Source organism: Aythya marila (assembly GCF_965140915.1).
Source record: "Aythya marila genome assembly, chromosome: 18".
Taxonomy (NCBI): domain Eukaryota; kingdom Metazoa; phylum Chordata; class Aves; order Anseriformes; family Anatidae; genus Aythya; species Aythya marila.
In genome coordinates this window covers 6,564,592-6,581,951 of record NC_139059.1, presented here as the reverse complement: position 1 = coordinate 6,581,951, position 17,360 = coordinate 6,564,592, and the positions used below count along the sequence as shown (strand labels likewise).

The 17,360-nt window shown below is 40.2% G+C and overlaps 1 protein-coding gene across 3 annotated transcripts in view; it reads left to right on the top strand.

The window, feature by feature from the left end:
• Positions 1-349: 349 nt before the first annotated feature.
• The window catches only part of TEX2 (testis expressed 2), a 49,130-nt gene continuing 32,119 nt past the window's right edge, over positions 350-17,360 (top strand). Inside the window, exons 1-2 of one of the 3 annotated variants that reach the window (XM_082775050.1) lie at positions 366-484; positions 13,264-13,374. The gene's annotated coding sequence lies outside the window, so the exon portion shown is untranslated. Of the gene's footprint in view, positions 485-13,263; positions 13,375-17,360 lie in introns of all 3 variants that reach the window. The other 2 variants (XM_082775049.1, XM_082775051.1) reach the window with 2 other exon arrangements.

Below are 17,360 nucleotides of genomic sequence, written 5' to 3'. Positions count from 1 at the left end.
CCCAAACTCAGCCTCCTTTCCATCGAGGCACTTGTCAGAGATGCTTTCCAAGTGACTGGGCGAAGGAAATCATTTTATAGTCCCTGCGTTGGTCATCCAGTTTCCTCTGAGCGGCTCCTCGTTTCGGGGAGGCATTTCCTTGTGTCATCGCTCACCGCCTGACTCAAACTTTGCGAGCGGGCTGAGGCGATCCCTCCCTCCCGGGGGTCCCTGCCTCGGCCGACCCCATCCCTCCCCTCACACCCACCTCTCCCCTTCCACCCTCCCCAGGCCTCAGCCCGCCTCGCTCCGCCCGCGGCGGGCCCTCTCCCCGCTCCGCCCCTCAGCCCGGTGCTGCGGCGGCGGCTCCGGCAGGCCCGGCCCCCCGCGGGGCCCGGATTGGCGGTGCCGGGCAGCCCCGCCGCCTCTCCTCCCCTCGCCGCCGCCCGGCGCGGGCCGGGGGCCGCCGGGGCCGCGCCGGGCAGTGCCATGAGCCGCGGGTAAGGTAAGGCTGAGGCGCAGGGCGGGCCCCGCCGCGCCGCCTCGGCCCGCCGCCGGGCTCCGCGCCGCGGCCGCCGGGGCTGGAAGCGCTGCCACCGCCTCACCCGCGGTGTCCGCGGGGCTGTGGGCACGGCGGGGGGACGGGGCGGCCGGCGGTGAGGGGAGGCGGGCAGGGCAGGGCCTAGGGCACGGCGGAGGCGGCGCCCGCTGAGGTGGCCGTGAGGGGACCGACCCTGAGGGGACCGACCCGCTGGGCTCCCCTCAAGGAGCCGGCCTGAGGAGCCCCGGGGCTCGGGCAGCCTCTGGGGCCGCTCAGGGTAAGTGGTGCCCGGCTCGGGGCTGGCCGCACCGCCCGGGGTTTGAGGCGTTTATTTTTACCGTTGGGCAAGGTTCGGCGGGCTGGAGTTACTTCCCGCTTACATCAGTGTAACTGAGATACAAAAATTTGGCCGCGGTGGGATGTGCAGCTTGGCATGGGCGCTGCTGGAGTGGAAGGGAGAGCTGAAAAACAAGCAGCGGAGGAAACTGATGTTTATTCTTGATGGAAGGCGAGGGGAGGATTTTTAATACGCTCTTGGTAGCAAAAGAAGAGAGATTTTCTGTCACACAGATTTGTTTCCCTTTTCTTCTCCTAGGTGTCAGCTTTTTCAGTTTCTGATTCTCTTTTAATTGTCAGTGTGACTGTATTTTACCCCTCCATTGCAGCTCAGTGCCCAACTGTTTACAGTGTCAATTCGGCATCTGCTGAAGTTCCTTCTAGACGTCTGTGCTCAACTTCTTGGTGATGTGTATCTGTCAGCAGATGTCTTAAGGAACTCCTCCCATAGCCCATCATTTAGGGGACTTCAGTATGCAACTCAATTTAATTTAAACTTTTGTAACTTTCATATTGAAACTGCAAGGTAAATTAGTGTAAGATTTCACTGCTCTAAGACTATATTCTGTTAAGATGCTTTGTCATACTCCTCTGTCTTCACACAACTCCTTTTTCAAGAGGTTCTCGCCTGCATAAGTCAGGAAAAACAAGGCAGGCTCACAGTCTCAGGGGCATATTTTTTTAGAGGAAAATGTAGCTGTATTTGGAATTTTAAAATAACTCTATTTTCCTAATCTCTGAATAAAATTCAGGCAGCGTGATTGAGTACCTGCTATTAATTTTCTCTGAATTGAAAATGTGCTAAATTAGAGGTAAAAGCAGTTTAAGTGGAGCAAAGAAAGTAAACTGACGTTTTTGATGTTAGAATTGACTTTTAAAGACTCGTTTTCTTTTTTAATGTATGAGAGGTTACCGTTCTGATTGACTTCAAAGCTGATCCAACAAGCTGCTCTGTTGTGGGTGGCACGTTTTTAATATCCCAAGTAGGTGCTGATGTGTGTGGTAGTGTTTCCAAGTAGGGTTGAGTAAAGTGCTTTCTCTTCTGAGATAAAGACCAAGAAGATAATCCTGTGTTCAAATATGTCTCTTACTGAACTCTGCTAGGCTGCTGTACCATATAGCCTGTGCATTGTATTACTAAGCTGAGTGTACATCCCTTGTAAACTTTGCAAAGAACTTCTTTAAATGACCTGTGTTACCTTATTTCAGAAAAAATCTCTTCATGAAATCCAAAGTGAGAACTTGAAAGAGGACACAGCCCAATGAAGTACTTTTCTTAATTGCTTACTACTTTTACTTTGGATAATAACACAATTTAGTAGTTTCAAGTACTAATAACAAATGCTTAATTCTTTGTAAGTAAGTAAACTCTAAGACAACTACGTTACAAACTAAAGAACGTGAAGCTTGAAACCTAGGCAGAATATATAATACCAATAATCTCTCTTTCATGGTAGAAGTGTAAATAAAACAATGGGAGATGGTGAAATTTACCTAGTAACAAGAGAGAAAGTAACAGGGATAAACTTAAAGTCATGTAGCTAGAAGAGTGAAGATGTATATTTGAACACCGTGTTAGCTGATAGATGTGGGGATTGTGCTGCTCTAACCTCACCTTTCTGTGCTAACTGAACCTGATCCTTTAGATGAAATCAGAGTAAAGAAATCTCTTGTGGCATGCCTGAGAGGCCACCAACCTTACATTGTGCGAGATGGACAGACAAGCAGGCATGAGTATAGCAGTGAATATGTACGTATATAAAGGCACATTTCCTGTGCTGTTGTTCCCCAGTCCTGTTCTTTGTGCCATATTGAGGACCAAGCTTGAGCCTGTTATGGCCCATGAGCTAGGTAACTTGTGTAGTGGAGCTGGCAATACCAGCCTAGCAGTTGAAGAAGGATAATGCTTGTTTATTTGAGTAAATTGTAAGTTTCAAAAGAATGAAAAAGAGGTTGGGTAAATTCTGGTCATACACACATGGAAAATCCAGAGATTTAAGTGAGTTTGTCGTCTTTTCCATTGGCAAGCTAGAAATGTTTATATCAGATATTCACCATGAATAGTAGTGTTAACTCAGTGTGCTTTGAAACATTTATCCTTGAATAAAGGCATCGTGTTCTAGAAGTCCTTACTGCCCTAAATGAATCAATTAGATGACAACGTGTGTTGGGAAAGAGGAGCGTAATGTAGGCTGAGAGGTTAGAGAAGTAACAATAAGAGTTAATACTGTGAGCCTTCATGAGTGCACACTTGGTATTAGAAAAGGCATAATATATTCAGAATAGAAATCAGCTCTGGAAATGCATAAGGATGTCATGTGTGCCCAATAAAGGGGATGAACAATGACTTTTCTTACTCTAGGTAATGTAAAGTAGACACTAGAAAGGGTATGTTGTGATTTCAGGGGGAAAGACGGTGGCAATGTGAAAAATAGAGAGAATAATACTGTGTGTCAGGACTGATGAAGAATGCAGCACTTAAGGGGCAAATGAGGGAGTTAAGTAAGGCGGTGTTGGCTTTGTGCCGGCAATACAGTGAAAGACCTGCTCAGAGAAAAGCCTCCCTATGAATTTGTCTGAGTTCTTATGTACTTTCTCTCATATTGGTGGTGCAAGAACTCTGAAGGTCAGAACCAGCCTTGCAATGCTGTGTGCAATTAGCCCTGTTCCTGGTGTCCTCTCCTTGATACAAGGGTTGAAGTTGGCCATGTTTTGAGCAGGGCTTCTCTGTGGGCTTGTATGTGCAAAATCTTTTTCTTTGCGGGCTGGAATGGAAACAGCAAACAGAAGATGGGTGCAATCTGGGAACAATTTTTCTGAATCCAGCTGATTTTTCTGATCCACAATCATGGCCTGAGGGAAAAGGAGTTTTCACATTTAGGGAGCAAAAGCAGAACTGCAAAGTACAGTGTTGTCTGTTCCTCAGAAACCTCTCTCTAGTGAAAGAGCAACATTTATGGCTTTTAGAGGTACCATAGTGAATAGTGAGAGCTTTAGGATTATCAGTTAGAGTTCTTCATTCTGTGTTTATTCCTTCAGTGTACTGATGCATATCATTATGGTACATGTAAAGATGTTTTTGTTTGCTGATTTAAAAAAAAAAAAAGTGTACTACTACATTATTTTATAGAGGATTGTGGTTCAGATCCACAAAGTAAAGGGTCTGCTTTTCTTTCTAAAACAAATTGAATTCAACTTCTTTTATCGATGTGTTAGACAGAATCCCAATTACAGAGTCATAAAAATATATAACCCAATGTTCATGTCAGAGTTGTGAATTGTCTCTTCTTAGACAGTTTAACGTGTTTTGTTTTTTTTAAGCTTCTGTTAGCATGTCAAACCCCAAAACTTGAAGGCAGAAAGTTAATAATTATTGGTCAAGATCCCATGAAGATTGCACACCAAATGGCCGTTGTCTTTGTGTGCCTGTTCCCTGGGAGTGTTGTGAGGACGGAGGTTTAAGCACCTGAAGAGTTAACGTGTCTGTATCTTTTTCTTTGAAAGATCTGGAGGTGAATGCAATTGGCTGGATTTGGGCCAAGTTGTGCACGGTGTGTCCCAAAGTACCTACTTAATTGGCAAATGAAATGTGAAGTCTTTTAAGGTGATATTTAGGCTCTTTCACACAAGTCCTTTATTGGAGTAATTTTGTATTAGAGGCTGCCATGTACTAACTTAGTTTGAGTTCTGAGCATGCTTCCAGAGCAAAAGGCCCCCCTTTGGCAAGCATAGTAGCAGTATGCCCGGTGTAGTATGAGACTTCCAATCAGACCAGTTCTGTAGCATGCTGTTTGCCTGTGTTGCTGTTCCTATGCCCTCTGCCTTCTCTCTAGTTTTCTGCTGTGGAGCAAGGCTGTTACAGTAATGAATTATTTGGGATCTCCAGGGCAATGGAGGTGTCCCTTTTTAGACCTGATTAACAGATACATTGCAATTTCTTTAGTGGAGTCCTTGATGACCAGTATCTCTGGGAAATAAAAAACGAGTGTCTTAAGTTGAAATTGCTCAATTAAGGCATCTGAGAGGAGTTGCCTCAAAACTTCCTGTTAGCCAAAGCCACTCCCAAGCCCGTTGGAAGTCTTGGGGAAGGAGCAGAGGAGCAAGTTTTGACAACAGTGGGTTAGAGTGGCTGAAACATCTGCGGGGTAAGTGTTCAGGGTAAGTTTTGCAGGTGTTTTTTCTTCCTGCTTTGCCCTCTGCAAGAAGAGGAGAGGTTCTGAAGTGTCAGATTATTTACAGTTGTCTTTATTCTGTGGGTACACAGAACTATTGTCTCTAATTAAGCCTATTGTTAATGTTTGGAAAGAGCTGAGAATATCGTAGTGGAAAAGGGCATATTCTCTGGTCATCTTGCCTTCCCGCTCGCCAAAGTTCCTAGCTCTCTGTTTATTGACTTTCTCTCCTATCTATTTTAACTCTGCCGTCTCCAAACAGCAAAGTATGTTGTTCTGCTGTGCAAAGACCAAATCAATACATAGCAGAGTGGTTAAGTTGGTATTCTAGAAGACAAGAGGACTGACAGACAAGGAATAACAGAAGATCGATAAGACATAGTGAACAGTGGTGTTTTCCCATAAAGGCCAAAAGGGTAGCACAAATGAATCGTTGTGTGAACCAGGCTTTAATATTCATTACCTAGTGTCTCTGTGGTTTATAAACTGTTATGCTCTCTGACCCCACTGGTGTTGGATGACAGGAAATAACCAAGGGATGTCCCTTGGTGCTGGTGAAAGCTTTGGGTGTCCTGGACTGCTTATCATGTCAATGCAGGGTTCTTGTCCTTAAGCTGTGAGAAGATGGGACAGTCAAGCTTAAAAGAAGATCTCTTTTAAGAGTATGGAAATGCATATTCAGGAATTAGGACACTCTTCAAAAGGATCTGTTTGAGTCCTAAAAATCGCTTTATTAGGTTTTAGTAGCTTATGCAGAGGAGAGCTCTAAGACTCTAGAATTTACTCTGGATTTCATATGTTCTGTTTAAATTAACTTCAGATCTATCTATCTATCTATCTATATAAAAAAAGCAAAACATATGTATGAACCAGTCTACTGTCACCTTTGACACTGGAGATGTCAAAGCAGATTGAAACATGTAACTAACCTGTTATGAGCTGTAATGAAGTTATGATCTGAAATTAAATAGCTGCAGAAATAATTTTGTGTCACTGCAAGTCACGATTAAGATTGGGCTCATAAAACAGACATTTTTATTTCCTCTAACGTAGCCCAAAGAATAAGGCTTCTCTGAGAGGAAGAGCGATAGCCATGCTGACACTTGTACAGGGGCAGTTTGGTTAGGGAGCAGTGCCCACCGGGTGATACTCAGCAGACAGCGAAAGCTCTTGTCTAGGTTTATCACTCTGTCTCTCGGCGTGTAGCTGTTGTGTTGAACCTGTCTGCCCGTGGTTGTGCTGCATTTCAGAGTATCCTCTGGTCGAGGCTGGGAAGGCAGGTCTGGCATCCAGGCCACACAATTCCTGTAGCACCTTTCCTGCCTACAGGTCACCTCCCACTTCATGTTCCTGTCTTGTGCCCCCAAAGCATCAGATGCAAGGTGAAGACTTCTGCTCTGGCTGCCTTCAAAACTGGTCATTTCCATTCTGCTTGCTTAACACGTATCTGTGGTTCCTGTTGCTTGGAGGGGCTTTACTTTCTGTCCCAATACTCTTGTGTAATGCTTGGGGTTGAATGCATAAATAAATGTTTTGGTGGTAAATGAAGTGATCCATATGTTGCTTCTCATTTCCTTACTGCTGAAGTTTGATAAGGCTTATCTTTGTAAGACTTTCTCAGTAGCAGTTCATTTTATTTTTTTTTTTTGTCTAATTGCTTTCACAATTATTCGTTTTCAGTTTGCCGTGAAGTATTAAAAGAATGAATTGGGAAAAGGAAGAAGAAATAAGGAGAGATAATCCTAAATGTCTGTCAGCTCAAAAGCGTGCTAGTTAATAAAGGCTTTGTCAGGTCCTTAATAAACTTTCTGAACAAATGCATGGCAACTCTTGTAGTTTTATGAAAATGATCAAATTGCTACTGTTCTATTTATCTGTTACTTTTGTGAATAACAAGAAGTGTAGATGGAGAAAGGAGACCAGCTGTGCATGCAAACCATCTCCTGTTTTGTAATTCCAGTTATTCCATTTACAACAGGCCTAGGTTTTCAGGATGCTGTAACACTGTCTAGAGGTTAGACCGAAGAAATGTGCCTGACACTTCTAGAAAAGTTCATGGACTTTGAGAGTATCTGAAAATATTAATTTAGGAGTGTTTTGTATTTAAAAGCATGAAATGTTAGGTTGTATAGACCTTGGTTTCTTCTGTCACACAGTTTTGAGAGGTGGTTGCTAGCTCTTTGTGAGTATTGAACAGATACTATATACACTTCATTTCCGAGCTGGGACAATGTTTCAGTTTCATTTTTAGTAGTCAGATTTTTAAAATTCTAGCTAGATATTTTTTTATTCTTTCTACCAAACTAAAACTTAATTAAAATGATAAAAATGAGGAAATCACTGGACTGTAGTAAGAGTGTTGTTTTAGTACTTTACTTTCCCAGTGTATATTCTTTTTAAAATCTGCTTCTTGCATCCAGGTGTCACGAGCAGCATATTTAGCAATGGAAGTGCTATGGGTTAACTGTAGATTTCCTTCCAGTGTGAGCAGTGGCTTTTCAGGCCTCTCCCTCCAGCACCCTAGCCAAGTAAGTGCAGATTTGTGAGATACATTCAGATGTCACGCTAGGAAAGCTGTTGAGAAGGCATTGCCAGTTACGGTCTAACTTCAAATCCTTCATGGAGCTTAGGGGAATTTCTGAGGGGGATGTAGAGGCTGTTCCGTGGTTTAATGGAGAGCAGTTTGCCTCTCTGGGTGGTGATGAATGCAAGGTGAGAAGATTTCCATTTCACATCTAGATTTTGAGTTCACTGGTTTTATTTTTTTTTCAGTTTCCCCAAAAGAGCAACCAGTCCAGTCTGTGAAGTTGTAATAATATATAGCATGGCAGAGGCAGCACGTTAGAGATGAGTGCAGCTTCCTCATACTCCAGTCATCAACTGTTTTGTCACCCTATCCTGGAAGACAACTGCAGCTGCCACCCATGCTTGGCTTCTTTGACTTGACCTCTCATTAATTAAAGGCCTCACTTAAACAACTACACCCCTGATGTATGGTGATGTATGAGGAAGAGAGTATGTATGCACTCACTGAATTATTAACGTTGTATGTAATTTAGAGCTTGTATAGCTGATTGACTCTATTTAATGAAGAACATGTGGTAGATTTATTAAGCATGTGTATATCTATATATACATAAAAAAACCCACAACATCACCATGTGTCTGAAATTAGAATCTCCTGCATAATACTATAATTGAAGAAGGCAGGATATGGCTAAAAGACAGTTATTTCCCATTGCCCTTTTGAATCCATCTGGTGGTTTTTGCTGTTCTTTTATCTCCCAGCAAATCGAGACCTTAACGTTGATGACCTAAAATTAATTTCCTTGAAGCTACGTTAATGACACTTCCCTTTCTATGAGCACGCATGCACAAAATATAACCCACATACAGGGGTATGAATTAGTTCTTACGTATTTTATTAAGCAGTTGAGACTATAGATGTTATTTCTGGCTGGGATACTAGAAACTTTTACAGTGCTGAAGGCATTTGCAGCTTTTGCTAGACAAACATATCGATGTTAGTAACTGTTTATGAAATAGCAAATATCATGGGCTGATACAGAGATGATTTTAGTCCTTTTTTACATGGAAGTAACTGCGAGGAAGAGTGAAAGTAGAGAGCCTCCATGAGTACTAGTTGAATTTAGACTGGAGCTGGGGTTCTTCTTAGCTATTTATTTATTTATTAAAAAAAAAAAGCTACTTCCTTCATATTGCAGTATGATTTCAGCAGGCAACCATGGAATCAGGCACTGACCTGCTACCCTTTCCATTTTCAGCCTATGGGTTTGTCAAATGGGATTCCTGGAGACAACTACCTCAATTAACTTTTCCAAAAGTAAGATCTGCCTGTATGATTTACAGCCCCATATGTAGCCGGTCAGAAACTAGTATGTACATCTCAGGTGTAAAGAGACCTGGGGGAATGATTTCACTTCCAGATGTTGTCCTGTTAACCTAGGTCTACTTTCCACTAAGATAAGGACCTATGTCTATGTCTGCATGCTGTATGAGTGAATTATGCCAGATAGGAACAAATAATTGCTTTCTGAGCTGAAAGAAAATGAGTAATGGCTGTCTGTAGTGCTTCCTGCATTATTGATCATTGGAAGCTACTTTTCACCAAAGGCAGTGAGAATGTTTTCCAAGGAGTGCTGAAAACTTTTTAAGAAAATATTAACGAACCTGAGCCTTTTAGAAAGCTTTGATTTGTACTCAAAGTTCATGGCCAGATTCATGCTGTCGTAGACTTATGCTGATGGAAGAAAGAGGAAAACTCTGTTCCTGTTCTTCCCAGTCATATTTTGTTTACTTCTTTTGAGACTCTTCACATGACAAATCATCCTTCTAAGGGTGTTACCAGTACCCACATTTTTGACAGAGAAAAACAGAGTAGGAAGGATCCTCTTATGCTTTTGTTGTGCAGGGGTGTGAACAAAAGGGCTTTGAGGTATGCGAAGATGTCAGTTTGTCATCACAGCGTACTCATTTTTTTCCTTATGACAAATACGGTGTATTTATATCTGCTTTTCTATAATATGATCCTGTTAATTCAGATTACTTGCAGAATTGTTTTTCATGTATCATCTGCCATGGTTTCTTTGCAATTAAGATGAAAAAAATTGTGGGAGGTGCACATCATTTTCTGACTCAGTAGATTTCAATAAGAATCAAGCCTGTAAAACAGCTGTTAAGGTCAGGCAATCTGTAATTGACCTATAATATGTTGAAATTAAAATGTATCACAGTTTTTTGGGAATACAAATTACCCAAATCACGATTTTGGAAGGGGAAAAAAAAAAGAGCTAATACATTAAGCTGAGCCGTTAACTATTGCACTGTTATGTGTCTAATATAAGAAATGGAAGAGAATGCAAATCAAGCTGGTGACTTTGATTTTTAGTGTCCTGTTTTTGGCAGTGATCTCTTTCATGTTCTAGAGAACAAAGTCCAGGGAAGATTCATGCCAACTTCTGTCGATTCATTAGGTGACATCTTGAAACATCTAGAGTTATAAATACTATGTGAAAAATAGGAAAATGCATATTTAAATGGGAACACAAATATGAATGCTTCTGAATACTTTTACTTCTTTTGCCTTAAATACTTTTGCCAAAGTTGCAAGTATTTGAGTGTACTGTAATTGAATGGCTAGGAATTGTATGGATGTTTCAGTCCTGTGCACCTGAGGGTTTTTTGTCCGTTGTAGTCCAGTATTTTTAATCATAAAATGTTTAAACCACTCTTTAATGCAAAATTAATATTTGAGAGACTCTACTGAAATATATCTAGCAGTTGCATGGCCCTAGAAGGTTTTTGTCAAGCTGAAACAAGGCCCCTTATGTCTTGATAGTTCAGCTGGGAAAGTCTGGGTTGTCTGTCCTAATGCTTTTAACGGAGCTTTGCTTTCTATCTTTGCTTGTCAAGGTTTGACTGTATTTCTGTGTTGGGTGGATTGTTTTTATTATTTGCCTTCCACACAGGCAGAAAATCAGCTTATTAGGGCTATCTGGGTTCTGTTTCAATTTTTTCATAGTCCTGGGAAAATTTTCACATCTTGGACGTTTTCCTGCCCTCACCACTCTGTACTGTGTCCTCCAGCTGGAAAGCTGCAGTGCTGCTGAACTTCTGCATTTTAGTTTCTAGGTACTTGGATTGAACATAAGTCTGAATGAAATGAAATGAAATGAATGTTGCCTGAAGCAGAGAGAGATGCCTGATGCTTGCCAATTATGCGCAAAGTTTGACATTTTGTTTTCCTGATATTCTTGGGAAGAGGCTTCTTCAGGGTTGACTTTGCATTTTTTAACCTTCTACAGATCTTTCTATGAATTAGAAGTTAAAAGAATTTAAAGCATAGAAGGTGTTGTTGGTAGCTTATGATTTCTGCACACTTCTTGTTAGAAAGAGATTAAGTGATTCTTCAGCTGTTTCAACTCAGTCTGGTTCTTAGTCTTTACTGTTGCCCTTATAATAAGTTAGTGATTCTATGTGGGCTTACTTGTTCAAAGCACTATGTGAGTGCTAATCTTCACCCTCTTTATAATACTGAAACTCAACATGTTTACCTGCTCAGGTCCTTCAAAGAAGTCTGGAAATTAGTCTATAAACCATTTCCTTCCAAAATGAGATCACAAAGAACTTTTTTTTTGGTTATGTGGTGCTGATTTACATTTCTTGCCTTTGCAGGTTCTAGGTAGCACGAATAGCTGCTAATACCCATCTTCATTAATTTTTCATTAAATTCAGTGGGAGGCGAGGCTACTCAATGGGTGGCATAGTAGAGCTATTTGCAAGACTGCCACTTGCTGTTAAGAGAGTTAGAAACAATTCAAAAAGCAGTAATCTTGCAGAAATTTGGGTTTAGTCTGACTAAATTTTGGGATTAGTTACTTCTGAATTACCTTTAGCCCACCACTTCTCAAACTCTCAATTGCAATTCTCAAAAGACTTGATGGTAAGATGCAAATTGCTGTTTAGTGACCCTTTCCTGAGCTTTTCTGTCTTTTGGACCTTCCAGTGATTACACTTTCAAACTTCTGAGAAATTCTGTACTGTTCTATCTGGAATTAATTTTTTTTTGTTTTGCATTTATCAAAGATGCTTTTAGTTTTCCTTAGGAAGATGAGACGGAAGTGAGCTTGTGTAACCAACTCTACCAATTATTCTCTATTTTAATGGCTGTAGCTTGCTATTTATTTTTGGGTTAGTTAATTTTCTTATGTTGAGTACCTTTGTAGTTGTGTGTTAATACTTGTTTATTTGTAGAAGATTTCTAAGATAGATGAAGCTCTCCTTCTTCCCATAGAAAATGTAAGCTTTCTGAAAGAAGCCTTATTTTCTTTTTTTTTTTTTTTTGCCAATTGCCTGGGGATTTGCCCTTTAGAAGTTGAAAAAATACCACCAAAGCTGGAGGATGAGAGAGATCAGAACCAGATAATCCTCAGATAATGACTACATTGTGCTTGGGGCATGCTGAGGTCCTAGGCATGTGAAGGCATCTACATTTCTGTGGGGAGGTTTGTATTTCTTGAGCTTCTCACAGGCAGTAGAGCTGTTACAAAGGCAGCAGGAATGATATGGCTGTGCTGGAAGACCTGGACACAATATGCTGCTTCTGTCCGAAGGTACATCATAAAAAAAAAAAGTAAAAAATTACGGGTATAAAAACACATTCACAGATGCATGGCAGTGAAGGACTGCAAAAAGTCCTGCTGACCTTTGTATGCATGAAGTTGTGAGAACTTGGCAGGTAGAGGAGAGGACTCGCTGAGTGCACCCTAACTGCAAAGGTGCTGCAGCTGTTGGGCTTGGTTTGCTCTGTGAGAAGTTGAGTAGAAGGATTCTTCTCCTCCCCCCCTTTGTTTTTTTCCTGTCTTCCTTTACCATCGTGACCTTTTGGAATATACTTAGACAATAAAATACATATGTAGGGTATTGCTGGTCAGTTGTGGTTCTGTAGCTCTTCATTTTTTTTTTTAACTTTTTTTTTTTTTTTGAGCTGTTACTTTGCAGCTGAGAGCCGTGTTCCTTGTCCAAACCGAAATACGTTCTAGCACTAAATGCGTTAGTGCTATTTAGTTGAACCTGAGAACCTCTTGTCTCTAATTTTGAAAGCATCTCTGAGAAATAAAGAAAAATGACTGTGTACTACATTCTTATGATAACAAAGCCCTAAAGCACTGGTTCTGCTGTTAGTCCTCTGCAAAACGTGAAGTCAGAATAAAGCTTATAGATCTGAAATGCATGGTTTTATGAATCATTAAAAATCCAGTGCAAAAAATAATGTCTTTAGATAGCTATGGGGTACAGTTTGCCAATCTGTAGATTCCATTCCTTTTTTCAGTGATCTTTCATAACTACATCTTATATGAAGACCCAGACTTCAAGTTATTAATTGGCATTGCTCATCTGTGTCTAGCTTAATGTGGACAGATATTTATTTTTAATGTGGTCCTTTCTGCTGTTCTCTTACGAAGGCATGTGATGACTCTTAATTTTGCAGTTGCTGTGAACATTGACTGTGGGGTGTTTTTGTGTTCTCCTTCCCGCCAACCACCCTAATCTTCAATGTAACGATTAAAGCTTGAATTAGCTTTTCTGTTACCTGGGTCTTGGATGTCCTGATCGAGTGGGGTGGTGTCAATTAGTGTAGAATTGTGTGTTAATGCATCTGTCTTGTCTAGATGTATCTTATGTTTGTGCTTACTTGTATTTTGCCGTTTTCAGGGCTTTTGTGGGGAGGAGGGAAACAATAAAGAAGTTCAAGAACATAACACCTCACAAAAGTCCTTTTAGGAGAAGCATCCTACCAAGACATGAGTTTTAGTTTGATATAATGTGAGTATACAACATAATGAAGTGTATGTAAATGTAACGAGGTTCCTGAACACTCACTTGATACCTGCATGAAATTTTACTTATTAATGCACATTTGAATTGTTGGGAAAAATGAGTCTAACACAATTCTGATAAGTCATTTTTAATTTAGGATTTAGGGCAGCTTGTCTTTCTTTGTTTTGGAAACATGCTTTTCTATAAGTCACTTAGTCAAAATTTCCCCTAAAGTTTTTTTTATAGTGACCTTTAATTTAATCAGTGATGTGGACAGCATTTTCAACTGTGGACTAATCCAAAGAGGTTTTAGATAATCTTTCATCAGATTAATGAGGAGCTGATTCTTTTTTTTCTCTCCACAGAGACAAGGAGAGAGTTACAATGCTGCATTGCATAGTATTGTACCTCACTGTTTGCCTTCTCAATCAGATGTAATTTTTTGAGGGTTGTAGATCTCTTTTTGATTTTTTTTTTTTTCTTTAATAATGAACAAATTTTCTGTAAAGATGCGGACATTCTACAGCGCCAGGTAATTCTGATTTGTTCTCTCATCCCTTTTAGAAGAGAACAGATGCAGCAGTTGTTTGTTTATTGTTCAGAATTGTTAAGGGACCGGTGGATTATTTTGGCTTGGCAGGGTGACCCTGAAGAGGCTGCTTCAGCCAGGTAGTATAAGAGAAGGGAAAAGAGTTGAAACAACTGTTCTCCTAAGTGGAAAAAGCTGGCTTTGGAAAAAGCTGTGCCAGAAGCTGACCCCTTGTGTTCTGTTTCTAATACGTTTATTTCTAAATCCATTGCTGCAGGAGTTTTCAGATCAAAGTCTCTAAACCTTTACTTTTCTGGGGTGCTTCTCTTTTCACTCATGACCAAATTAGTTTTTTGGGGGGTTAATTTTGATCCCAGCAACTAGTTACCTGGAAAAATAAGTATTTGAATATCCTTTTTTAAGATAGCTATATGTGATATTACAATTGACTAAATCTCCAAAACCTGTGTTGGAAGGGGGATTTGGTTGTGTGATTTATTTATTTTATTTTAATTTTTTTTTTTTTCTGTTGAGGGAATGAGCTAGTATAAGGTGACTGTGAACTGTTAAATCCTGAGTTGACTCTGGTATACTGAACAAAGATCTTTTGGATGGAAAAGATGCTTTGTGTTGCTTGCAATTATGAATGTTTGAGAAACAAGAATGAAGTAGTTCATAGGAGAAAAGGACATGAATAGAGAAAGTATAATGTGCTAGAATTTTTATTTGTTCTTCGTGCGAACTAGGAGTAAGCCTTCAGTGAAAATATGCTTCCTTGCAATTTGCATCTACACAAAGTGCAGAGAAAGTGGTTTTGAAAGTATGAGGAATCTGTTAAAAATAAAATCATAGTTTACTCGCTGACTGTATGGTAACAGCAACTTCCAGATCCTACAGCCATTCTTTTCCAAGTGTTTGACTAACAGGTATAATGCTCAGCGTACTGGAGCTTCACCAGGAGCATCGTTACTGGTGAGGAAACATCAGTAGAGGTTGTGTTGGAATTGTGCTTGGTGGGAATGTTTTCTGAAGGTTTCAGCACACAGCTCCATTGAGCATCTCTGAACTTGTGTAGGAGGGCTTTTTGTATTCTGCACAGTTAAAGTTTTGAAGGGAGGATAATACATATTTATCTCACTGAAGTGTTGGAGATTTGTCTGTAAGAAAAGACTTCTTGAAGAGCTGCAGGTGAAGAACCAGATTGCGGGCTCAACGTGTGTCTGGCACTACAGACGCTCCCTCTGTGCCTCTTCTGACTTCTTGGAATTTCAGAGAAGCAGTCCTGTTGCAAAATAATATTTCACCTGTAGCAATTAGAAAATGCTACGTTAAGATGATGGTAAGGCAGCAGCCTCTGCCTAGACATGTCATCGGATCGGTGGAGCTGCAGAAGTCCTCCTTGCCTCTGTGTTGACAGACCTCAGCTCCCAGATCTGGGGACTTAAAAGCACTGTGCTAACTGCCAGAGGCATGGTTTCCCAGCTCCCATGTCTCATGCTTTGGCAGATTTGCTGCTGCCCCTGTTCTTAATCTGGTGCTGATGGGAGTTGCTTTGTTGGCTGCAGACTGTGGCTTGCCTCTGAAGCCCAGCAGAACAGACATGGTTTTGCCCACGGGTGGAAGGGATGAGGAGCCTGGGAGTCTCTGCTGTCCTGCAATTGCAATTCTTTGTTTGTAGTAAGCTCCTCATGCTTCTGTGTTCTGTATGTTCTTGTTTTTTAAAAGAATAAGTATTGCAATAAGTTGTAAATTACAGTGACTCTTCTCCACCCACTGATTTATTGCATATTTTCTCTTTTTGGATCAACTTCTCTTTTTTTCCTACTAGGGGAAATGTTCAATTTCTTTTAAATTATTTCACTTCAGTCTTCAGAAAAGACAAGATTTTTGTTGTTGTTGTTGTTGGTTTTGTTTTTTTTTTTTTTTTGACAACCTTTAACTGCTTGCTTTTTTGTCAAAATTAAACTCTAGTGCAGCTTTATGAAGTCCTTGGTACAAGTGATGTGTCATGGAAGGAGAATGGGAAGGAATAATAAGTAATCATTTGGTGAAGGCAGAAAAACTAATGTGGTAGCTGACCTTTTTTAGGTCTTTGGGGAAAATGCTAAGATAGAAATAGACTCACTTGGCTAACATCTAACAGGTTTTTTTGTTTGTTTGTTTTTTTTTATAATTTTTGAAGCATTTTAGATACGAGCACGTAGTAAGGACCTTTTTAATTTTGCTTGTCTTCAAAATTACTGGGATTTTTAAAAGACTATTTATTTGCCATTGCAGTTTTTATTTGACCTTTCTGTCCTAGATTTTGGTAAACAAGCCCTCGTGTACCTCTGGTAGATTTATAGTTCTTGTTATAAATGAAAGTTCCTAAGCAAGATTTCAGGTATTCCTGAACATAGCTAAACAATGATTATTTAACTTGGATTTTTCTAATCGTCAATGCATTTGCACAAAAACGTAATCCTTCTTTTATGAGGCTCAGGAAGAACTCCTCATAGAGGTATTTTACCTGTTTTAACTAATCTGTTTGACCTCTGCTAGAGGTACATGCTATGGAAGATGTGTATGTATATAGTAGTGTATATGTGGTGTATAGAGGGTGGCACTGCCTGTGTGAAGTATTTGCTGTGATCCTCGTGTTGGCTCCTGTAGAACACATTGGACTGTATTCTAATGTTACTTGATTGATATCAAATTCCTCATTTCTGTGCTTCTTGCAAGTCTGTCTTTCCCTATCTGTAACTCCAGATTTTCTATATAAAGATTTTACAATTATTTTGTTCTTTTGTTTTTTTTTGTTGTTTTTTTTTTTTTCCTTCTATATCTCAAATCCAGGTGCACAAACTTTTTTCTCACTCCTGTTGGATGGTGAGCTTTAAAGTGCTACCATCAGGCTGGGTAACCAGATCCCTGACACACCGATTTCACAGGGTGATCGGGTGATGGTAATTACCAATGGTTTTTGTGTAGTTCATTTAAAATTAATGACTAGTGGATGTTAATGTATTCCATGGTTAATACCTATTACTCCTTTAACTCATTCAGATTCCAGAGGAATTTCATTTGTGATAATAAGAAACTTGAACAGGAATAGGAAAGGGTATTGAAATTTGTTTTGTTTTGTGTCCTGTTTTGTCTCTTATGGTGTAAATGTGTTCAATGAGATGAAATTTATGTGGCAGATAAAGTCCCATGAGCTGTGATCTCCACTTCAGTGAGATCATTCTGGACTAAATACACTGGAATTGGCTTTTGAGGCTACTTCTCTGGCAAAGTAGTGGTGTAAGATTATTGGAGGTGTAAGCTTCTGATTTAAAATGTTGCCGAAATCAATACTGTAACAGATAGGCTCATTAATACCTATGGCTTTGTTTTGAAGGACCTGAAATGAAGACTTCTAGCTCTTAATAGAAGGGATTTTGACAGACAGTGAGTTTTGTTATTTATTTTAAGTGAGTTTAAA